Source organism: Protopterus annectens, chromosome 1.part1, assembly GCF_019279795.1.
Source record: "Protopterus annectens isolate FY-2018-M chromosome 1.part1, PAN1.0, whole genome shotgun sequence".
NCBI lineage: Eukaryota > Metazoa > Chordata > Ceratodontiformes > Protopteridae > Protopterus > Protopterus annectens.
The window spans coordinates 1387227817-1387252599 of NC_056726.1; the positions used below are offsets into that span (position 1 = coordinate 1387227817).

A 24783-nucleotide genomic window follows, 5' to 3' on the forward strand; every position below is an offset into this window, starting at 1 on the left:
AGTATTCTCTCTGTCTCATTCCTTGGAACCAGACACTGTTGTTCACCAGTTATATCGTTTTGACTGACTGGCAATTGTTGTGTTTGACTGGTGTTTTGATTTTTTGGCTCTAGGCACAGAGTCGAATGGAGATGAGTAGTTGGAGTCGAAGAGGGTAGAGAAATCTGAACTCCTAGAAAAGAGAAAGCTCTCTCCACTACCTTGAAAATGGAATGCCTCGCAAAGAAGGAAACTGATGGATTTGGTAAGATATGATTAAGGACAGTAGGCTCCCTTTGCCCTGAAGGCAAACTCTCACAGCTTTGGAGTCAATTCCAACACCCTGGATCAGATGCCAGTACTACTGCTCTAAGAGCCATCCGCCTCTGAAATGTTCTGTGCCAGTCCACTCAGATATACCTCCAGAGTCAAAGATACCAGTATCCTCTGATCCAATGTGGATGACTCTGGAATCTTGAGCTCCGATGGCTCTGAAACCAATGGTATGATCTTAGAAGGAGCCAATAAAGAGGAAGTAGTGCTATTAAGGGTCTCTGGACCTGATGAGGTCAGAGACAGAAGAACCAACATTTGAAACTGCATCGAGAGGAATTTCTTCATCATCCTGTCCACATCGGCTTTGGTCAGACTTTTGGAAGAACATATAGAAGATGCTGCTGAAGATGTTCTGGAATGGTGATGCCTTGGAGACCGCTCCAAAAAAGGGGAAGGTAGCCAAGAGGAGACCGGATCTGAGACAAACTGCAGCAACTGGATCCTAGGTGATTTTTCTAATCTAGACTTAGTGGCCGAAGGGGTCGGATCCGAAGATTTAGACGTTTTACATGGAGATTCAGAACCCAGAACTGAAGTGGCTGGCTCCAGGTAATGCTTTCTCGAATCCTTTTTGTCAGACTTTTTTGGGGTTTGACCCTCAGATGATGTTGATGCAGATTTGGAAGGGAGCAGATCTCTTAAGATTAATTTATATTTTTTTCTATCAATCAAGGCTTTAAGGTTAACACTCTTACAAATATCGCAGTCAGAGTCAAGATGTTCTGGGCCTAAGCAATATACACATTTGGAATGCGAGTCAGATAACAGGATTTTATGGCCACAGGCCGTACATTTTTTAAAACCTGAAGGTTTCTTAGACATTTTTCTAACAAGAATAATATTATACAGAAGGAAATAAGCAGCAATAGAAAAGGAAAAAGGGGAAAGATAGCAACAATGGTAATTAAAGGTGTACTTAAAAGTATGCTAAGGAGAGAGTACCAACAAGGGTAATCAAGGATTACACAAGTAAGTAAATAACTAAGTGGTAAAAGGGAAGACGCACAAGAAAGATAAAAATATTATAACGGAAATAAATTTAAAACGTCATATAATTATAAAGTTATAATAAAAATTTTAATTCAGAAGAAAAAAGTCACTATACTCGACAGTATACTGTGACCACATCCATACGCTAAGGCGGCAAACAAGATCTGAGATATGTTAGGTGCCTAGGGCATTATGCATATAGGGAGGAGCTCAAGAGTTTCAGGATTCCATGAGCTAGAAGAAGCGGCCAAGTTGGATGAGAGGAATGAATCCAAACCCATCAGTTGAGGAATGAATGAAAATGCTATCAAATCAAGAGAGTCTGATCTGGAGGATGAGGAATGACCCCTCTAGAAGGGAGGAATTCCTTCCCACTCTCATCTGTAACCTTGATGGATGATTTTCAAAACCAATTTGTCTGAAACTATCTGTTGCCAAACAGAAAAATGGAGATTTAGACTTTCTGGAAGAGAAAAGGGGACAGGATGGGAAGGGGATCAAGGTCTTTTGAATAGTCCTTGGAGTATCCTTGATTTTTGGAGGTTCGAGACTTCTTTTTGGAACCCCCTCCTTACCGTTTCTTCCTAAATGTCTGTTTACCTGTATTCCGTTCTGACTGTTTATTCTGATTTTTGCCAAAATTAGAGAAGGAGATAGAAAATCCCTTAGAAACTTTGGGAAAAGGATGACTGAGAAATCTTAAAGGGATTCCCAGGACCAGCTTTCACCTTTCATCAGCTCTTCAGCACAGGGGCCAAACACTAAATCATTATCCAAAGTTAAATTTAAAATCTCATTTTTAACATCAAGTGGGAGGTTCAGAGAATGCAACCATGCTAACCTCAAAATATTAGCCGTGGCCATAGTCCCAGAAGACGTATCAGCAAAATCATACACACACTGTAAACAATGAGTAGTGACCAGTGCAATGGAAACAAACTAAGTTACTTAAAACAGATTTTCCTTGGAAGAAAGTGCAGTTAATACAATCCTCATACTTTCACAATTAGTCAGAACAAACTTTAACATATTTTTTATTTATTTATTTATTTATTTTACATTTGTTGACCGGGATAGTCTGACTGGATACATGTCCATTTTCAGCGGAGGCCCGGAGAGAAAAGCTCCAAACTTACAAACAGATAAAGACAAGCAAGTTACAGTATATGCACAAACATATTGTATTAACATACAAGTTACAGTTTCACATTTCAAGCTTATGAAGAATACAGTTTATATACAGAAATATATACAAATATGTTACAGGGTCTCTTATCAAACCTATAGGTGCAACTTATATACAGAGTATCTGCAAAGATATTACAGTTTCTCTTTTCAAACCTTTTAGTGTAAGAGGTTAGTTGCTATGAATAAGAAATTGCAGGGATATGGAAGTAGATGAGGCTTTAGTCAGGGTTACAGCAAGGACATAACCAGTGAGTTTTAAAATACTAGGTTAGATTTTTTTTTAACTGATTAAGGGGGGGTTCAGAGTAAAGTCAGATGGGAGCAAATTCCAAGTTTTGCCTACTGAATTTGCAAACAAAGATTCTCCAAATAGGTTATTAGCTTTAACAGACTGAACCAAAAGTTTTGTAGTGGAATGAAGAGGCCTAGCATTTTGTAGGGATGGATAATTTTTTTAAGGGAGGGCATTTTTTCTGGATGGTTACTAACCTTGGATGCTAGTAAGGTGATTAAATTGAATTAGCCTGGGGCATTCTAGCCAACCTAAGAGGTGTAGGTTTTGACAACGGTGTGTCCTGTAGGAAGTTCCTGTGGCAAACCTGGCAATTTGATTGTAGCAGCTAGAGAGTTTGCTGAGATCAGTTTTGTTCAAGTTATTGAGTATTGGTGAGGCATAGAGTAGAGCTGAAAGCAGATGGGTACTGGCAATGGCAGTCCTAGCTAGAGGGGTGAGAAAAGGTTTGTTTTTGTATAGGGAGCCAAGTTTTTTATTACCGATTTTAATAGTTTGGTTTACATGCATATCTTATTTGAGGTTGTTGTCTATTATAACACCAATGAGTTTGGTATACATATCTGGTGAGATTATGGCCCCATTGTTAGATGTTATAGTAAACAATGGTTGAGAGGATATGTGAGTAGGGGAGAAGAGCAATAGCTTTGTTTTATTAGGGTTTAATATCAGCTGTTGATTACAGATCCAGTTTTCCACTGTATTAAAGGTTTTCTGGGTTAAACTAAGGAGATCTGTAGGGGTAGAGGCTGAGCAGATCAGGGTGGAGTCAATCGACATATTGAATACAGGTTGCATCTGGGATTACAGTGTGGAGGTCACTGAGAAAGAGGGAGAAAAGAAGGGGACCTAATATGGAGCCTTGAGGGACACCAAGAGGGGAGAAGGGTGGAGAGTTTGTCCTGCCAAAGGACAGCCTGCTATCTTCCACTAAGATGAGATTGAAACCATTGTATAGCATGGTTGTTTATGGATATTTTATTTAGGGTAAGTAAGAGTAGCTGGTGGTTAACCCTCCGATCAAGAAACAGGGCAGAAGAAAGTTTGTTGTTGTTAAGGTTGGAATTTATGACATTAGAAAAGGAGAGGAGGGCTGAGGCGGTACTGTGCTGTGGTCTAAATCCATGCTGGGAGTTGGCCAGAAGATTATTTTAAATAAGGTAGTGTAAGAGTTGTTTATGGATACACTTTTCCATAATTTTAGCCAGAAGGGAAAGGATAGCTATTGGTCTATAGTTTGACAACTCAATGGAGCTGCCACCTTTATGGAGTGGTATGATATGGGATATTTTCCAGATAGAGGCTTCAGTTATGGTTCTGTTTATCAAAATAGTGACAAGGTATGCTATGACATCAGCAGCTTTTTGCAGGTAGTCTGCAGGGAGGAGGTCAGCTGAAAGGGTGGCTGGTTTGAGTTTTTTAATTAGGGCTCTAATGAGTGAAGTCGGAACTTTTTGGAAGCTAAAGGACAGATTGTCACTGGGTTTAAGGGTTTCAGCGTTAGGACAAGTGGGTTTAAGTTTGCTAGCAAGGGCCTGGATGGTTTCTGTGAAGAAACTGTTGAAAGTGTTGGCAATGGCTTTTTGGGTAGGGGCTGAGAGGGATGGAGTAGTGGATTGCCCTGGGTGGAGGAGTTTGTTAATACCTGCCCAGAACTTCTGTGGCTTGTTGTGGTGTTTCTGCTGTAGATGGCAGAAATAGTTTTTTTGTCTAGTAATAGGGATTTTTTTTGTATCATTCCTGTATTGTCGAAATTTGAGTTGATCTTGTGGGGCTTTAGAGGTGTGCCAGGTGTTCCAGGCATTATTTCTTAGTTTGGTTTGAGCCTGACAATTCAAACTGACAATTCAAACTTTTGAAAATCAAAGTTGCAGAAGTATACAGTTTTTTTCATACTTATCAATAATTTCTCCATCCTTATCAGAAAGAATAGGGGTGGAACTATGTGCTAAGCAGTAGTAAGATCAACTAGAGCTATAGCTGCTGGGCCAGGATTGGGAATAGGATTTAGAAATGTAAAGGCCTAAGGAATTGTATGCATTTTATCTGCCTTTTTATGACCAGCTGGCTAACTATCAGGAAAACTGCAGGCAGTAATACACACATCCTGTAAAGCAGGTGGAGCAAGAGGAATGTAGGATCTGGAAAATCCTTCTGTAATGACTCATAGCATTTTCTGAGGAATTAAGAAAGATCAATGTTTTCCCACTAAAAACACTGGCACATTCTAGAAACAGTCTCAGAGAAAGACAGCCCCCAACTGAGAGAATCAGAAACTGTGCTCTCTTCTAAGTCTGAATCAGAAACCTGAAGGGGAAAAATCTGTATCTGTCCCTGCATCTTTCTGTTCAGATTCAGAATACTGAATCTCTTCAGAAAAAGAGGTATCCCTCTTTCTTTCACCAGAAACTACTTTACAGGAAGGATTTAACCCTGAGCCAGACCCAGTAAACTACTCCTATCCAAAGAAATTTGAGGAGCAGTAAGTACATGCTTGGTTTTCTGTTTCTTATTGACAGGAAAAACTGGGCCATCCGTGTTACTAATGGCAGTAGCTGCTTCCCCCAAGGATAGGTAATGCATTCTGACACAACAGGGAAACCTTCTCTGTTCCCTATCATAGGACCAACAAGGGTGTCTCTCCATTGCCCACTGAGTGTCTCCCAACAGCCACAGACCTCCAGTACATAGTGGCTATAAGTGCTACACCGGAGGGATCCAGGACAAAAGATAAGTCGTCTAAGGTACAACAAATGGCCACAGCAGAATTACCCATCTGTGGCTGAGGCAAACTGCTAGCCTGCTGTGGTGGCAAAGGCTGCTTTTGTTTGTCTATAAAAAAATTAGTAAAAAGCACTTTATTATACTTTTATGTGGCTGGTATAGTGTTTTAAACACAATTTCTCCACAGAAAGAAGTCTTCAGTTACTTTACAACACTTAAAAAACTAACAGGATAAATGAGTGTTCTGTTTAAAAAGTATGTTACAGTCTCGTGACAGTCCATTAAAACACAACACTCCTAGCCTTAAAATAACTTTCCTGAAGAGGAAAGTGATAAAGCAGCAATACAAATAAGAAAACAAAAGGTTTTTCCCCCAAAGGGAACTTATCTGCCCAGCAAAGGAACAGCACAAGCTGACCGTTGAACCTTGAAGGTTTCAGAAGAGCATACTCTTCAGCAGCAGTAAAGCTCTGAGGGCTTTGCATTCAGACTTATCTTTTAGCCAGTTCAGTTTGAGCTACTTGACAGTTCAGGTGCATGGAAAGTGCCCTGAAACTTTGGAAGCTGGATGGCTGTTATATCCTTAGCAGGATACAATTCATATAGCTAAGGCTACTCCAGTAGTGATCAATGTGATGAACATCGATTTGTTCAGCTATTTCTCCTACAGCTGTGGCAGGGCTAGCCACCCAGTGGTGTAAACATTGGCTCTACATGATTGCCATTGGTGAATTAACATCCCGACCCCATGTGCAAAAATGGGAAAAGGAGTTGTGGATGGATAGATTTCTCCTACAGCGTTAGTTATATTTTTCATTGTTCTGCTCAAAATATAATCATAGGTTCATGCTAAGCTATCTGCTCGAAGGCATTTATAAGCCTAGCCAGAATGTGTTGGCTTTCACTGCCCCCTTAGATTAGTTCCCTGTACCTCTGTCCATCAGAGCCATTTAAGTGATTCCTGGGGTATAGGTTCATAGGTAGGTACTAGGCTATCTGCCTGAAGGCATTTATAATGCCTAGTCGGAATGTGTTGGCTTTCACTGCCCCCTTAGATTAGTTCCCTGTACCTCTGTCCAGCAGAACCATTGAAGTGATTCCTGAGGTATAGGTTCATAGATAGGTACTAGGCTATCTGCCCAAAGGCATTTATAAGCCTAGCCAGAATGTGTTGGCTTTCGCTGCACCCTTAGATTTCAAGATTATATCACCCTAGATGGGACTCAAACCCACAATCCCTGGCTTAGGAAGCCAGTGTCTTATCCATTAGGCCACTGGGGCCTAATCCTTCCAGTATGCCTTTTTAAAGTTTATCCGGCTTACCTGGAGGTTAGCCAGCTCTGGACTTTCCTCAAGGTCAGTTTTTCATGAGGTAAAATGCACTGCCTCTTCTCCAGCAAAAGCAGGAATTGGAGTCACAGTGTCTAACTTTTCCCAGATACACAATTTTTTCCTTCTGGTTTACTAGTAATATCAATAGGGGTCTGTTCAAGACTGTCTTGTCTATCAATATACAGACCCTTATGTTTACTTTTATTTTGTGGAAAAATAATGGAGAATGTAATACTGGATAAATTACTGTCAGTATTGGAAAGCTTGGGACTTGAAGCCATATATCAGCATGCATATATTAGAACAGATGTATTAACACCTGTAATGTGATGTTCTATAACAATATAACAGCTATGCATGAAAATTGTGGTTATGTAATTTATATAGATTTAACTTCAGCATTTGAAAGGGTCATACACAAAACATTGATCAATAAATTAGAACAACTAGGTATTTACGTACTCTTGATAAGATTGATAGCTGCACGGCTTACAAATAGGACATGGCAGGTATCATACAACAACTGAGCAACTAAAATTTGAGGTTACAGTCAGTATGTCCTACAGGGCTCTGTCTTAGACCCATACTTGTTAAGATTGTATCTTTTACATCTATTTCATCTGAGGTGTTTTACACTATCCAATTTTAAGTTATCTGAATGCCGAAGTAGATTACATGTGTTACAGATAGGGCATGTCTGCAAAAGAACTTGACTAAGTTGACCAGTTGGGCACAGGAGAATAATATGTTGATAAACACATCAAAAACTAAGCATATGAGACTTGGGAGACAAACTGAAAGGTGAATATTTAATATAGCACATAGTGACTGAAACTATAGTTTCATTCTGAAATTATACTTTCATTTAAGGACCTGGGTATAAGGGTAGAGCCAACTTTGAGTATTTCTAATCATATCAATTAACTGGTTAATGACAGTTGTAGAACAATAAATACATTGTATAAAAAGTTTTTATAAAGTCTAGGAAATCAACAATGATGAAGTCATTTTTGTTAGTCACATTAGACCCAAACTTGAGTATAGAATAACAATATAGAATCTTTATAAGAAAACAAACATGAGTAAAGTGAAAAGAGTACAGCAGAAATTTACCAAGGGCATCCATGGATGTGAAACTTTAAGTTACAGTAAACTCTCAGTTAATCGGAACTCAAGCAACCAGGAAAAAAAAAAAAAAAAAAAAAAAAAAAAATCGAAGAAATACAGTACAGCATGAACAATTCAGTTTTTCATGTGTTGCACTTTGCCCCCCTCACAGAAACATACCTTACGCTTTTAGAGTTTTAAAAAGGAAGATACAAATACATTCCTTCTCTCTCCAACCTGAGAACAAGTCAAATTGCTAAGATATCAACACTCGCTCCATACTCACTCAATCAGTTTTGAGTTAGATTGCACACTCTCTCTCTCTCTCTCTCTGATCTCTCACACATACACAATCTCTTCAGCTTTCATACATCTCTCAGATCTCTCACACATTCGCTTCTGCTTTCATACATACATTCACTTACTCTTTCTCTCTCCGATCTCTCACACACACTCTTCAGCTTTCATACAGCTCTCAGATCTCTCACACACAGTTGCTTCTCCTGTCATACATGCATTCTCTCTCTCTCTCTCTATTCAATTCATTCAATTCCAATCCACTCAGCGTGCCACTGAAAACCATTACGTGTGCCATGCTTTCTAGTGGAAATATAAGTTTAAAATATATTATTCCAGCCAGGCTTTTAATTACTATATTCCAGCATTAAAATCAAATCAATACAGTGTTTATGGTATGGTATAGTGGGTTCCTATTAGATGACCGAAGATGCATTATATCGAACTTAAAACAACGAAAAGGCAAAATAGCAAAAATTCTTTCCCCGGGAAAGAATTTGCTTGGCCATTTCAGTTACTTTGCTGTTTTCGGCACTGTAGTGCGATCTCGGAGTTGGTATATTTAAGTAGGGGGGTGTGGGGGGCACAGCCCCGGAACAGCGATTTTTTTCCCTTGGAAAAAAATCGCTGTTTTGAGCTTTTGAGATTGTAAGCTTTCACTTACATGGGTTTGATTATTCATCGTTCACTTTTTTAAGCATTCGATGATATAATATAGACCCTGGTATAGTATAGGGTACAGTATTTGTCAGGTCTGTTTTTAACAGTAACTTTTAAGCAACCAGAAACTACACTTATCCAGCATTTATCAATCCCCATGGGTGCCGGTTAGAGTTTACTGTATTATGAAAGGCTAAAATATCTGAACTTGTACAGTGTCTCATACAGATATTTAATAGGTGGTGTTATTCAGGTATATAGGGCATTAAGAGACAACTAACTATAGTTTTAGAACTATCAGTAACCAATTGGTTGATATGATTAGAAAAACTCATAGCTGAATCTACCCATACACTCAGGTCCTTAAATGAGTCTACAGTTTCAATCACTATTGTTATTCCATAATGAAATTTGGGTCTAATGTAACTAACAAAAATGACTTCATCATTGTTGATTTCCAAGACTTTATAAAACTTTATATACAGTGTATAGTTCTACAACTGTCATTAACCAGTTGACTGATCTGATTAGAAAAACTCAAAGTTAAATCTACCCTTATACCCAGGTCCTTAAATGAAGCTATAGTTTCAGTCACTGTGTGCTGTATTAAATATTCACCTTTCAATTTATGTCTCTGAAATCTCATATGCTTAGTTTTTGATGTATTTATCAGCATATTATTCTCCTGTGTCCAAAAGGACAATTTAGTCAAGTTCGTTTGCAGACATTCCTTATCTGTAACACATGTAGCCTGAATATAGACAGTAGAACAACTCGGATGAAAAAGTTAGCTCTGACTAGGTACTGTTTCCTCCTCTTTAATTTCTTACACTACTACTTAGAGTCCTCCATTTCTTGGGGTTTGCGTTTTAGCTTGACAGAAACTTTAGTATTCTACTCAGAATGTGTAACTTCCTACATCTTCTAACTTCTTTGCCTTGGAATGTACTTTCTCAGTAAATGATTCTTTCCTATCAGTTCTGCTAGTCATTTCTAACCTCCACTCTACAACACATTTAGTTGCAATGACACTTCTCCCTGCTTTATACCATTTCAAGTTGCAGTATCTTTATTATGTAACTCCATTCCTTATACTGCTTTAGCTCTTGTAGGCTGTTATTCCAATACAGGTTACTCCTCCTCCTTCTCAACTGTACAGATTCTCACAGAATGTCTAGATTTTTACCTCATATTTTTGGCCTGTTCCTCATGAAAATTGTGGGGTTTTTTTTGACAAATTACTGAGATGATCTAAGGATTAAAGTCACTAAATAATGATGTGCATTAGAGTTTCAGACTTCATATAATTCAAAAAATGAATGCTAACACTACTGTTTTTCTAGCAACTGTGTAAGTTTATAAGAGCAATATTTAAAATGTGTCCCTGTTTTGGGACCTTTGTCCCCATTATGTCAGGGTTTATCCAAATTTCTTGCACTATTCGAAGCCTTGTTAGCGCAATAGGTACAGCATCAGTCTCATAATCTGAAGGTCGTGAGTTTGATCCTCACACAGGGCAGTTTCAACTTCCCTATAACTTTCTTGGATGGCGTAAGCCAGGGAAAGTACAGTTTTGTACCTACCATAAATGTAGATGTCCGAGAGGTATGCATCTGCAGTCCTAACAAATGGGTTGTCCTGGCCTCAGGCAGCCCTTCGGTCAGCCGGATTCCAAAGTCTGGGTCTGGCCTCGGCTGGTGTCGCACTTCACCCGACGTCATAGCTGCAGTTCTTCGGGTATAAAGGCATCAGCCGACGCCATTTTCCTCAGTGTTTCTTGCCCCAGATGCCAGATGCCCTCTAGGAAGGCTAAATTTGGATAAATGCAAATATTTCCAAACAACAGAGAGCAAATAGAAATAAACATGTATGTACATATATACAAACAAATACACCATAATAGATTCCCCCAGCTAGCTACAAGATGGGCAAATACCCTAGGAGTACCACAGAGGGGAAGGAGGGTGGGTAATCCTGACTGCAGATGCATACCTCTCGGACATCTACATTTATGGTAGGTACAAAACTGTACTATGTCCTTCAAGGATGCATCTGCAGTCCTAACAAATGGGTAGAATACCATAGCCAAACTGGGGGAGGAGGCCCTAACAAGATTATGGTGTAGTTAAGATCCCTTGCAACACAGCAGTGGCAAAACCTGCTCGGGATCTGGAGTATAAGGGTAGATTATAATGCTTGGCAAATGTATGCACGGAGCTCCAAGTAGCAGCCTCTAAAATGTCTTTTGTAGCCACTCCTCGTAGAAAAGCTGTAGTAGTGGCTGTAGCCCTTGTGGAGTGAGGTCTGATATTTTCTGGAGTTGCCTTTCCATGATAAGAATAACAAAATCTAATGCAATTTCCTATCCATTTAGAGATTGTCTGTTTTGAAATTGCTTTTCCTTCCATTCCTGTGGCATATGCTACCAGAAGCTGGTCAGTTTTTCTATTGTTCTTGGTTCTGTCCAGGTAGTAGCGCAATTGCCTATGCACATCCAAAGTATGCAGCAGTCTTTCTCCCCTGTTCTGTGGGTTGGGGAAGAATGTAGGTAGGTGGATTGCTTGGTTTAAAGATACCCTGGAGACCACCTTTGGCATAAAGGTAGGATTAGTTCTCATGGACACTCTATCCTGATGGAAGATAAGGAAGGGTTGCACTGCCATTAATGCCTGAAGTTCAGAAACCCTTCTTGCTGAAGTGATTGCAAGCAGGAAAGCAGTTTTCCATGATAAGTACTGTAATTCTGCTGTTGCTGCTGGTTCAAAAGGGGGAAGTGTCAACTTTTCCAGCACAAAGTTCAAGTCCCATGTAGGCAATGGTGGCTTCCTTGGTGGCTTTACATTGTTGATTCCTCTCAGAAACTGCCTGAGTAGAGGATGAGAGAAGACTGGAGGATCCATGTTGTATTCTGCTGAAATAGCTGACACATGAATCTTAATGGAAGAGTAAGACAGGCCATTGTGGAAAAGCTCTGCTAAGTATTCCAGGATGTTAGCTATGTTTACCAGTGCTACATTTTGCCCTTTTGTTGCACTCCAAAAGAGAAATCTTTTCCATTTCGCTGATTAAGTTTTTCTTGTTGAGGGTCTGCGAGCTTCCAAGATAATGTCTTTAACCCTTTGAGATAAATCTGGGTTATTTTGTCTTATGCAATGCTCCAAGCAGCTAGCTGCAGTGTTTTCAGGTTCGGATGCAGGGTTTTGAAGTTGTTCTGTGTTAGCAGTAAAGGAACCAGGGGTAGAGGCCATGCGAGTTCCCGAGACATACTCCTCAGTAGTGGGTACCAGTGCTGTCTCGGCCAGTCTGGAGCTATCAGGATGATCCTTGGGTGGTCTTCTTTGATCTTCAATAGCACCTTGTGCATCAAAGGAAGAGGTGGGAATGCATATGCTGTCAGGTTTTTCCAACTGAAAGATAGGGAGTCCACCTTCCAAGCAAGTGGGTGGTATGTCCTTGTGCAGAATTTTTTCAATTGGTGATTGTGTGGGGATGCGAATAAGTCTATTTCTGGTAGCCCCCATTTCCTTGTGATGGATTTGAAGATGTCTGGATGCAGCATCCATTCGTGGGCATCCGTGGTAGTCCTGCTCAAGAAGTCTGCTAGTATGTTTTGTTTTCCTGGCACAAATATTGCCTTGAGCTTAGGCTATGTTAGGTTAGGCTTAGGGCCACATTCCAGAGATCCATTGCCATCCGGCATAGAGGATATGAATGTGTGCCTCCCTGTTTGTTGATGTACCACATAACTGTGGTGTTGTCTGTCCTTATCAGCAATTGCCCCTGTTGGAGAGACGGTCTGAATGCTTGAATTGCCAGTTTTACTGCCAGCATCTCCTTTTGGTTTATGTGTAGGTTTAGCTGGTCTTGAGTCCATAAGCCTTGTATGCACTTGTCCAGCATGTGTGCGCCCCAACCGAGGTCTGAGGCGTCTGTGGTGATAGCCTGGCTTGGTTGAGGGCTGTGGAAGGGCAGTCCTTTGTTCAATTGACAGGCCTGAGCCCACCATCAGAATTCTTGCTTCAGGCATGGAATTATTGGAATTTGGGTTTCTAGGCTGTGCTTGTGCTGAGACCATAAATTCCTGAGGTACCATTGCAACTTCCTCATATGCAGCCTGGCATGTGGGATCAATATTATGCAGGATGCCATGTAACCCAGGGCTTGCAGGACTTTCCTTGCTGTAAGCTGGTTCTGCGTTGTTAATGCCATGAAGTAGAGTGGAAGGTGCTTTTGTTTTTCTGCTGTGAGGGATGCCATTTGATTTGATGTGTCCAGTTCTGCACCCAAGAAGGTTATCCTTTGGGATGGCAGCAGCCTTGACTTTTTTATATTGACTGTGTATCCCAAGGCTTGTAGTAGATGAATGACCCTTTTCAAGTCTTTTGTTAATTTGTTTTTGTTGTCCGCTTGTAACAGGCAATCGTCCAGGTAAGGGTAAATTTGAATTCCCTGAAGCCTGCAATGAGCAATTACTGATGCCAGGCATTTCGTGAATACTCTGGGTGCAGTAGATAAGCCAAAAGGCAATGCTGAGAATTGATAATGCTCTGATCCTGCAAGAAATCTGAGGTATCTTCTGCAATTTGGTCGTATGGGGACGTGCAGGTATGCCTCCTTGAGATCTAGAGTTACCAGCCAAGACTCCTTGCCCAGCATGGGAAGAAGCTGCTGTAGAGTCAGCATTTTGAATTTTGGGACAATGAGGTATGTGTTCAGAGCGGACAGGTCTAGAATAGGTCTCCATTGATTTTCCTTCCTTGGCACCAGGAAAAGTCTGGAGTAAAATCCTTGCCCTTGTTCCATAGATGGTACCTTTTCTATAGCTCTCATCCTTTTTAAGTTGTCTATTTGTTTTAGAGCGTTTGCCTTTTGATTTGGAGGTAGGTTTGGCATTCCTCTCTTCCTTGGTAGAGTATGGAAGTGAAACCTGTAACCTTTGTCTATTGTCTGTAAAATCCATTTGTCTCCTGTAATGCAATGCCAGTTTACTGAAAATAAGGCTAGCTTTCCGCCTAAGGGTGCTTCTAGTTGTTCCCTGGTAGGCGGCTTCAGAGCCAAGTCACTGTGATTGTCCTGTGGAAGTGGTAGTGGCTGGGTCTGCAGCAGTACTTCGCTGGTTGTTAGGCTGCCATTGCCGTCCTCTGTAGGCACCTCTGGATTGACCTCTGCCTCTTGTGCGCCTATTTCTGCCTCTCTGTGCTCTGTTGGTGTCTGGAAAGGACCAATTCTTGGAAGGCCAGTTCCTACTAAACCTTGGAGGCTGGACCTGTAAGAAATCCTTGACTGTCTGGACAGATTTTGCTTTCTCTTCCACCTTCTTCAGCACTTGCTGTGCAGGAGAGCCAAACAAATTGTGTTTATCCATGGGAGCATCTAGGAGCTTTGATTTTACATGGTCTGGTAAGGACTGCTCTTTTAACCATGCATGCCTTCTGATCACTGTACCAGTCATAGCTGATCTAAAGGAGGCCTCCAGTGCATCATAGCCGCATTTTAAAGAATGATTACTGACCTGCTGTATGTTATGTACCATTTCCTGAAGTGACTTTCTGTCTAAAGGCTCAGGTGAGGACAGCTTTTTAGATAACTGATCTAACATAAATTCCTGATACTGAATCATGTGGAATTGACAGTTTAAGGCCCTAGCCGAAAGCGTAGCAGAAGTATAAACTTTTTTACCCCATCTCTCCAAGGCCCTAGATTCCCTTTCAGAGGGGAGTGGGTTTTTGGCAGAGGTAGCTGCTACAGCCTTGGGGCCCTGTGAAATAGTTTCAGGATCTGCAAAAGGAGCCTTATACAAATGATTATGTGTGTCCGGAACCCTGTAGTATCTGTCGGGCTTAGCAGGGGCCGGAGGGAGTGAATCAGGAGCAGTACAAGCATCATTAAATGCATCATCCACAACTGTAAGTACTGGAGGAATGGCTAAAGGCCTATGCTGTGGCAAATGCAAAAAAGTCCTAAGCCTTTTCCTTGAGTCTGAGAAATCCTGGCCCTGCCATTGAAATTGTTCCCTCATAGCATGTAAGGTTTCCCCAAAAGAAAATTCCTCAGGAAGAGAGGCAGAAGGAATGGAGTCCTCTGCATCAGAGTCCTCATATGGAGAATAAGGGCCCTCAGGAGGGTTTGTATTTTCTGATTCATCTGAGGAGTAATCCGTAGAAACTGGCTCAGGGGGTTCTGCTCTAGGTCTCTTCTCTGGAGGGGGTTGAGAGGCCCTATCAGGGTGAGACTGGGATCCCCTGATCAAAGAAATGAGATCCTCTGCTAGACTAAGCATTTGAGTACTAGAGCTAGGCCTGTGAGAGGGGGCTTTAGTAGGCACGGCCTTGGAAGATTTAGCTGCTTTAGCCCTGGCAAAGGCCTTAATTGACATGGATGCAGGGGGCCTAGCAGCTCCACGTGCAGGAGTAGATACATCTAGGGGAATAGTATCTGACAAATCCTGAGAAACAGTAAGAGCAGGTGGAATTTCAGTAGCAGATTCAGCCAAGCTGGAAGAGGCCTCGGTAGTAGGAGGCATGATTTCGGCCGAAGGAAGAACCGCAGACTCGGTTTCAGCCGAAACCGAGACACACGCGGTTGGCTTAACCGCGGTTTCGGCCGAAACCGTGGACCGCGAGTGTCGGTCCTTTTCCTTATGCTTTTTAGCTAAATGTGAAGTCGGAGTCTCCGACGGCATGATATAAGCAAAAGCGGAGCCGAAAAACTCCTCTGCAAACTCCGACCGACGTCTAAGCGTCCGTCGGTTGAAGGAAGCACAGGCTAAACAAGCTGCTACGTCGTGGTCTGGGCCTAAACAAGGTAGGCAGTAAGAGTGGAAGTCTTTATGAGGTATTTGTTTCTCACAAGTTAAACAGTTATTCACTTTTTCTGACATCGGCTGAGGCAAGAAAGAGTCCCCAACGGGGTACTTAGCTTTTTAGAAGTCTTCGGTAGTAGTAATCTCTGGATCTGACCGACCGGCACTTGCGAACAGCTTCTGCTTCGGGCGCCACGCGGCAAGAAAGACTGGGGAAAATGGCTTCGGCTGATGCCTTTATACCCGAAGAACTGCAGCTATGATGTCGGGTGAAGTGCGACACCAGCCGAGGCCAGACCCAGACTTTGGAATCCGGCCAACCGAAGGGCTGCCTGAGGCCAGGACAACCCATTTGTTAGGACTGCAGATGCATCCTTGAAGGACATCCTTGTTGACTAGGCTTACTTAGGCCCTTGGGCCAATAGCCTAGTACCTACCTATGAACCTAAGAGGTTGACAGGTATGTACTCTGTATCCTTAGCCAAACTGTTGGACATTAGAACCTTTCTTGCACTACTCCATTATCTTTGTAGACTCACAGTGTCTTAGGAATGAACAGTACAGTTTTGTACCTACCATAAATGTAGATGTTCGAGGATTCCCTTGCTGCAGTCCTGACAATTGGGGTATAGTCCGCGTCCCAGTCGGCCCGAATACCAGAGTATAAGGCTGACGTCGGTCATGGCGCCTTAGACTGACGTCAGTACGTCAGGGTACTAATGCGCATGACCGACGCCATTTCCTCAGTCTTTTCTTGCCCCAGATGTCAGAAGACCCAAAAAGACAAGTCCCAAAAACAACCTGCACCAAAAAACATGTACAATATATACAGTAATATATACAAAAAATATAAGCATGTAAACTCACCTACACAACCACCCTGAAACACAGAGGGAAGGAGGGAGGGTAATTGGACTGCAGCAAGGGAATCCTCGAACATCTACATTTATGGTAGGTACAAAACTGTACTATGTTCTTCGCCTTCCCTTGCTGCAGTCCTGACAATTGGGTAGAATCCCAAAGCAGAGGTAAGGGAGGCTGGCAAATTATAAAGTAGCAGGAGCTGACAACATGCCTTGTAAAACAGCTGTGGCAAAACCAGCTCTAGACTTAGAGTATATAGGCAGGTGATAATGCCTAGAGAAAGTATGCACTGAACTCCAAGTAGCTGCTTCCAGAATATCCTTAGTTGCCACCCCTTAGAAATGCTGTTGAAGTGGCAGTAGCCCTAGTGGAATGAGGCCTAATCCCAGCTGGAACCTGTTTGCCATGATGGGAATAACAAAATGCAATGCAAAAGCCAATCCACCTAGAAATAGTTTGTTTTGACACAGGCTTGCCCTGTGAACTCAAAGCAAAAGAAACAAGTAACTGCTGAGACTGCCTAAAATCTTTAGTCCTGCTCAAATAATAACGCAATTGCCTGTGTACATCTAAAGTGTGCAAAATCTTTTCCCCTTTATTTTGAGGATCTGCAAAAAACGTAGGCAAATGAATAGTTTGGTTTAAAGCCACACTAGAAACCACCTTAGGCATAAAGGAAGGATTAGTACGTAATGATACCCTATCCTTATGGAAAATCAAAAAGGGCTCTACTGCCATAAGGGCCTGTAACTCAGACACCCTTCTTGCAGAAGTAATAGCCAACAGAAAAGCAGTCTTCCATGACAAATATTTCAATTCAGCAGTAGCTGCAGGCTCAAAAGGTTGTAGAGTAAGTTTTTCCAACACAAAATTGAGATCCCAAGCAGGAGTAGGAGCTCTACGTGGGGGTCTTATATTCTTTGCCCCTCTAAGAAACTGCTTGAACAAAGGATGCGAAAACAAAGGTGGGTCACAATCATAGTGAGCTGAAATTGCTGCAGCATGAATCTTTATGGAAGAGAAAGACAAACCTTTGTCCAATAATTCAGTAAGATATTGAAGAGCCACACTCAAATTAGGCTCTGAAATCTCCAAATTCTTTGCTGTACTCCAAAATAAAAATCTCTTCCATTTTTCTGCGTACACTCTCCTAGTACTAGGCCTTCTAGCTTCCATAATCACATTTAAAACTTGTTGAGGAAGCTGAGACCTACCATGCTTCAACACAGAATATGCCAAGCTGTGAGATGAAGAGATTGAAGCTTGACATTGAGCAGATGACCGTCCTTCTGAGATAACAGATGAGGAATCAGAGGTAAAGGCCATGGAGGCTTCTTTACAAGACTCCTTAGAAGTGGGTACCAGTGTTGCCGAGGCCAATCTGGAGCTATCAAAATCATCCTTGGCCTGTCCTGTCTGACCTTTAGTAATACCTTTGGAAGAAGAGGTAGAGGTGGAAAGGCATAGACATGAAGATTTTTCCAACTGAAAGACAGAGCATCCACTTTCCAAGCTGTGTGATGAAACCCCTTTGTGCAATACTTTGGCAGCTGGTGGTTTAGTGGAGAAGCGAACAGATCTATGTCTGGAGTTCCCCATGACACTGTCAATTTCTGAAATACATGAAGATCCAGTTTCCACTCGTGGGGATCCATGATATGTCTGCTTAATACATCTGCTAGGGAGTTCTGTGCTCCTGGCAGAAACCTTGCCTGAAGAGTCAGTTGCAGGCTTAACGCAGTCTCCCATAAAATCATTGCTTGCCTGCATAGAGGATAAGAATGTGTTCCCCCTTGCTTGTTGATGTACCACATGACAGTTGTGTTGTCTGTCAGAATCAACACCTGCCCTGGAAGAAGTAACTCCTTGAACGCCATCAATGCAAACTGGACTGCTAACATCTCCTTCATGTTGATATGTAGATGCTGTAGTCTGGCAGGCCACTTGTCTTGTATCCACTTTCCATTTAGATGAGCTCCCAAGCAGTGTCCGAGGCATCTGTCGTTAAAATCTGACTCGCCTCTGGCCGGGTCACAGAGAGTCCCTTGTTTAGGTGACATTCCTGAGCCCACCACAAGAATTCCTTTTGAAGGCAAGGTATTATTTGAATGACAGTGTCCAAATCTTGGCAGTGCTGTGTCCATACATTTTGAGATACCATTGCAGCTTCCTCATATGCAGTTTGGCATTGGGAAGCACCAGAATACAAGATGCCATGAACCCTAATGCTTGAAGGACTGTCCTTGCAGTCAGCACGGACTGATGAGATAGTTGATGGAAGTAAAGTGACAGACTGTTTTGTTTGTCCGGGGTTAAAAAGGCCATCTGGGCTGCTGTATTCAGTCTCACACCCAGAAAGCACATGTCTTGAGAGGGTACTAGACTGGACTTTATTTCGTTCACAGAATACCCTAGGCATCTTAGCACTGCTATGACATATTCCAGATGCTGTAGAAGGAGTTCCTTTTCTTGAGCCAGAATCAGGCAGTCGTCCAAGTAAGGATAAATTTGAATGCCTTGAAGCCTGAAGTAAGCTATCACTGGAGCCAGAACCTTTGTGAATACTCTGGGCAGTAGATAAGCCAAAGGGCAATGCAGAGAACTGATAATGAAAATCTCCAGTTCGAAACCGCAGATACTTTCTGCAACTTAGCCTTATGGGCACATGAAGGTAAGCTTCCTTGAGATCTAAAGTTACCATCCAGTGATCCTTGCCCAGCAGAGGTAACAGTTGCTGTAACGTCAACATCTTGAACTTGGGAATGTCCAGATAAGTGTTGAGGATAGATAAATCCAAAATTGGTCTCCACGTGTTCCCCTTCTTTGGCACTAGGAACAGGCGAGAATAAAATCCGAAGCCCCTTTCTGACACAGGGACTGGCTGAATAGCCCCCATCTGGAGTAACTGAGAAACTTGCTTGTGAGCCTCTTTTCTTTGTGGAGGAGGAACATCTGGCATGCCTTTGAAAGGGGGCATTGTGTGGAAATAAAATCTGTACCCGTGATGAATGATATCCAGCACCCATCTGTCTGGAGTGATTAAATCCCAATTTTCTTTGAAAAGAGACAATCTTCCTCCTAAAGGAGCTGCCAGACGAGAGTCCACTGGCAGCTGAAAAGGCAGGTCATTGGTTCTGCTTACGAAAGGACTGACCCCTGCCCTCACCAGAAGTCTGAGCAGGTGAACTGTCTGATCTAGGCCTAAACAAACCTTGAGCCCTGCCCCTACCACGTCTAAACCTACCCCTAGACTGGGCACCATAAGCAGGATATGTCCACCCCTTAGCAGGCCAATTTCTACTAAACTTCGGAGGCTGCACCTGCAAAAAATCTTTAACAGTCTGCATAGACTTAGCTTTGTCCTCCATTTTCTTTAAAACTGCTTCCACAGGCTGTCCAAACAACACATCAGACTGTAAAGGAGCATCCAAAATCCTGGTCTTAACATGCTCAGCTAAATTCTGATCCTTCAACCATGCATGTCTGCGAAGAACAGAACTAGTAGCAGCCACCCTCGAGGAGGCCTGAACAGCATCAAAACCACACTGCAAAGAATGCTTACCCACTTGTTCAGACACATGAACCAAATCCAGCAATTCTTTACACTCAATACCTTCCGCCAAAGCATCCACCTTAGATTTCAATTGTGAAAGGAGATAATTCTGATATTTCAGCATATGAAACTGACAATTCAACGCCCTCATGGCCAAAGTGGAAGAAGTATATACTTTCTTACCCCACCTATCCAAAGCCCTTGCCTCTTTATCAGAGGGTACAGGATTTTTAACCACAGAAGCTTTAACACCTTTAGGCCCCTGAGAAACAGTTTCCGGGTCCGCCCTGGGACTCTTAAACAAATACTTATGAGCTTCGGGCACCCTATAATACCTATCAGGCTTAACAGGAGCAGGAGGCAAGGAGTCAGGGTTCAGAGAAGCCTCTGCAAAACATCCTCCACCACAGTCAACACAGGAGGAATAGCTAAGGGCCTATGCTGAGGCAAAACAAGAATTCCCTAAGCCTTTTCTAGAGTCAGAGTAATCTTGGCCTTCCCATTTAAAGTGCTCCCTCATGGAGTGAAGAGTCTCTGAAAATGAAAAATCCTCAGGAGGAGAAGCCGAAGGGGTGAGATCATCCACATCAGAATCAGAATAAGTAGGAAACTCTTGCAAGTCTTCCCCAGAAGACTCCGAAGCCTGTGAACACTGTTCAAAACTATCAAACTCCTGTTCCACCCTAGGCCTCTTATCAGGTGGGGGCATAGAACCTCTAATCAGAGTAATCAAATCTTCTGCCATTTTGAGCATATGTTTCTTAGGCACAGAGCCCGAAATGCTAGGAGAAGCCCCCACAGAAACTGAACTTGGCCTACCTCTAAAAGAAGCTTTGGCAACAGAAGGAGAGGCCCTAACTACCTTGGGAAGAGAGGGAAGAACAGTTACCTGAGAAGCCCCCTCAGCCTGGCCTGCCACCTGAGAGGGCACATCCTGTAATAGTAAAGTATCTGCCTGAGACTCCATTGAAACTCCTGGCAAAACCTCCGGCTCCCCTGAGCCTTCCAAAGGACCGACATCCGGGGCTGCCGGTTCCTCTCCCCTAGGCTTCACTGTTTTATCTTTGCGCTTCTTGGATGAAGCAGGCGCCGGAGCATCCGACGGCATATTATAATTGCAACGTTTCCCAAACACTAACCTAGCACAATCAAGCCTCCTCTTAATAGTGCGCTTGTTAAATCTAGCACAAGAGCGGCAACCAACAACGTCGTGCTCAGGCCCTAAACAAGGTATACACAATGTATGAAAAATCCTTATGCGGTATCTGCTTCCCACAAGAAATACAGTTATTCACTTTTTCTGACATCCGTTTAAATACTGAGGCAAGAAAAACCAAAATGTTCCCAACGGGTTACTTAGCCAACTCTGTATTCGGTCTGAAACTCCGGTTTCGGAAAATTTCAGAACGCCAACCTGCACTCGCAAAACTGCTTCTGCATCGGACCATGCGGCAAAAAAGACTGAGGAAATGACGTCGGTCATGCGCATTAGTACCCTGACGTACTGACGTCAGTCTAAGGCGCCATGACCGACGTCAGCCTTATACTCTGGTATTCGGGCCGACTGGGACGCGGACTATACCCCAATTGTCAGGACTGCAGCAAGGGAAGACGAAGAACATCTGGCTATTCATTCAAAGTCAAAGTAAATTTTATTGTCATACAGATCAACACAGACGAAAAAGTGCGTATGACGAAATTTTGATACTCAGGCTCATACCACATGAATGACAGTTTACAGAAGGAAGATAGATTAAATAATTTAAAATACTAAAAATAGAAATAAAAAAGATACTAAAAATAAAGTAAAAATTTCAAAGCTTTTTACAGCAGAAACTAAACAAGTACAACAACAACAGACTCAGTAGAAAAACAAGGTTATATAACAAACAGTACTATGAATAAAGAGGCACACATGTAAAAAAAAACTTACCCAACACCAATATATGCCGCAGACTTACAGTTTTCATGGTGCAGATAGAGATGTATAAAGTGAGCTATATAGAGAGTTATGTAAAGAACAATCACATATTGCATATAAATAATGTTTTAACCATTTATCGGGTTAGGCTATGTGTTTGTTGTCCAGCAGTCTGACAGCATGTGGGAAGAAGATGTTATGGAATCTGGATGTCCTGCATCTGATGCTTCTGTAGTGCTTCCTTGTTGGCAGGAGTTTGAACAGTCCATAAGCCGAAAGGTGTATATCCTTCAATAGTTTTCGGACTCTACCGTAACATCTGTTTGAATATATGTCCTGGAGGGAGTAAAGGTTGGAGCCAATAATTTTTGTGACCTTTTGGTGTACTGACCTGATTCTCCTACCTTTTCCAGTTTTGGCACTGTATCTGTAGGCACATTCACTTGTTGGTCCGTCCATCCTTCTCTGCTTCAAAAGGATTACCTTCTTCCAGTTTGTCTGCACAAACTATTAACAAGGGGAAAATGTTTCCTTATTATATCATGTGTTAAACTGGAAACCAAAGCAGCAGGATGAAAGACCTTTCTAAACCCAGTTTGTATTTTTTGTTTGAATGATGGGATTCTGTTTCTTACCTCCATGAATCCACACTACTTAAATTGCTTTGCAGTCTTCATCATACAAACACATTCCACCTTTGTATGTGCAAACACACCACTTGAGGCCCTGCAGCTCCCTGCCATCAGTTATGATATTACACTTAAATCTGCAATAACACAATATTGCAGGAAGCAGAATCAACTACTCTGGCTGATAATTTATTGAACTCCATAACCTCAAAAGCATAATCAGTATGCTTTTCGCTAGTTACAGTTTTCATAGGTATAACGCTATTATTCCAGATACAAAATCTAGGTATGTGATCCCTTTTCCTGTACTTAAAACACGGTATATCTACAGCTGATACTTTCTGCTTGTTACCAGAATTTGACAGGATTTATATGTTAGGACTATTCAGTTTCAAATACAGTTTCGCTGCATAACAATTTTACTAGCAGAAGAACAGAATGTTCAGCATCCTGAGGGACAATGTGAAATGGGTCTATATCAGAAGACCGAATGGAAAAAATATTGAACGGCAAAACAGCGAAAAGACCGGACCTTGAATTGCTGTTTGCCAGATTGCGGTACAGTGAAGACTGGAATATTTGCCCTTTCCTCAAATCTCGGAGTTGGCCCCCCACAATAGCAAGTTCGAGGTCCGGTCTTTTCACTGTTCTGCCTTTCGATATTTTTTCCATTCGGTCTTCTGATATAGACCCTTTGAAATGCCAACTTTCTTGAAGTAGTAAGAAAAGCCCTTTGAAAGTCAAATGCTAACATTTCTATTATTTTACTTTTAGTGTGTTGACCTATCAGGCTCTAACCATAATTTAATAATATATCTTAAGTCACTTACTTGAGAAAGTATTGGTTTTGTTAAGAGAAAAATTCTAGTTATGAAACATGAGCTTTCATCGCAAAGATAACTACAGCCAAAGTAGTAGTTTTATAACTTTATCATAGTCCTAATATTCAGTCCCTTCCATATCCAAGATGACTTTTAAGGGTTTGCCAGTTAACTGGGCTGTGGTGATTCTAGCCAAGTCACTCTGGTCCCATTCCTCCTGATGACTGTACTGTCTGAAGGCCATGAGGTACATCTCATGGTCTTCCTCTCTGGTTAGTAACTTAATAGGTAGAACAGGCTTTGTCACCATCATCATGGACTTGGCAACCGCTACTATCCTCTTGGCTGGAACAGCAAGGCTAAAGTGGTTGGCTCAACAGTCATCCTGTCATAGGAACAAACATATACATACACCTCAAAACTCCCATCACACAGAACCAACTGAGGAAAGAAATTTGCTCAGCTACTGGTCTTTACAGCAGCAAAAGGTCTAACTCAGGATTTTTTATGACAGAAAAATACTGTGGCAAATGCACCCACCAATATGGTATAAAATAAAGCAGCAAAAGTCACTACTCCATGTAGCTTTGTTAATCAGAAGAAAAATTATGCAAAAAACTTCTTGAATAAACAGATGAAGCAGAAGAAAAAAATATCTAAGACTTTTTGCTAGTCCGTAAAGGAAAAAAAAAAAAAAAACAGTCACTCATACCAAGTTCAACAAAATCTGGAAATACTTTCAATCAGCTTCCTGCTTTCTGGATTTCTAGTGGAAAATGCCCAGGCTTCTTCAGATTATTCTGGAATTTTTTGTTTTTGTTTCTTTTTACCTTTGCTGCAACAAACACTCCAAGATTGCTATTCTAGGCACACAATCCTGCATCAGGATGCCAGTTTTGTGGCTAACAAGACTCTAGCCTTGCTTTTATACACAATTTTAGTTTAACAATTACAAATTACCAATTTCTTTGGGAAGCCTCTTTAGCCAATACAAAAATGTAGTCGTCTGTTTTACCAGCAATACTACACTTACAGCAGTTGTTAGTTACATTATTTCACTTCAGTTTTTTTAACATTTTGATAAATCACAGGACAAAACAGTATGTGTGAATGTGTGTGTGTATTTGTTTCCCTACTGTTTTCGATATTGTTGTGGGATCTTCTGCATCCACCTTAGCTACCACCACAGGCAAATGGAGTCACAGTTTAACAACTCATCCAGACGACAAATAGAATTTAGTGTGGATTCAGATAACTATATCCAAACATTGTTTCTAGAAAAGAAGAT

At 41.7% G+C, this 24783-nt stretch overlaps 1 protein-coding gene and 1 non-coding gene across 2 annotated transcripts in view; one reads left to right on the forward strand and one right to left on the reverse strand.

Annotated features, from left to right (window-relative positions):
- The window catches only part of LOC122816286 (nuclear receptor coactivator 7-like), a 1918671-nt gene that overhangs the window by 1590755 nt on the left and 303133 nt on the right, over window positions 1-24783 (reverse strand). The window lies entirely within an intron of this gene.
- TRNAM-CAU lies at window positions 10352-10424 on the forward strand. The gene has a single exon. It is a non-coding gene; the product is annotated as a tRNA-Met (tRNA).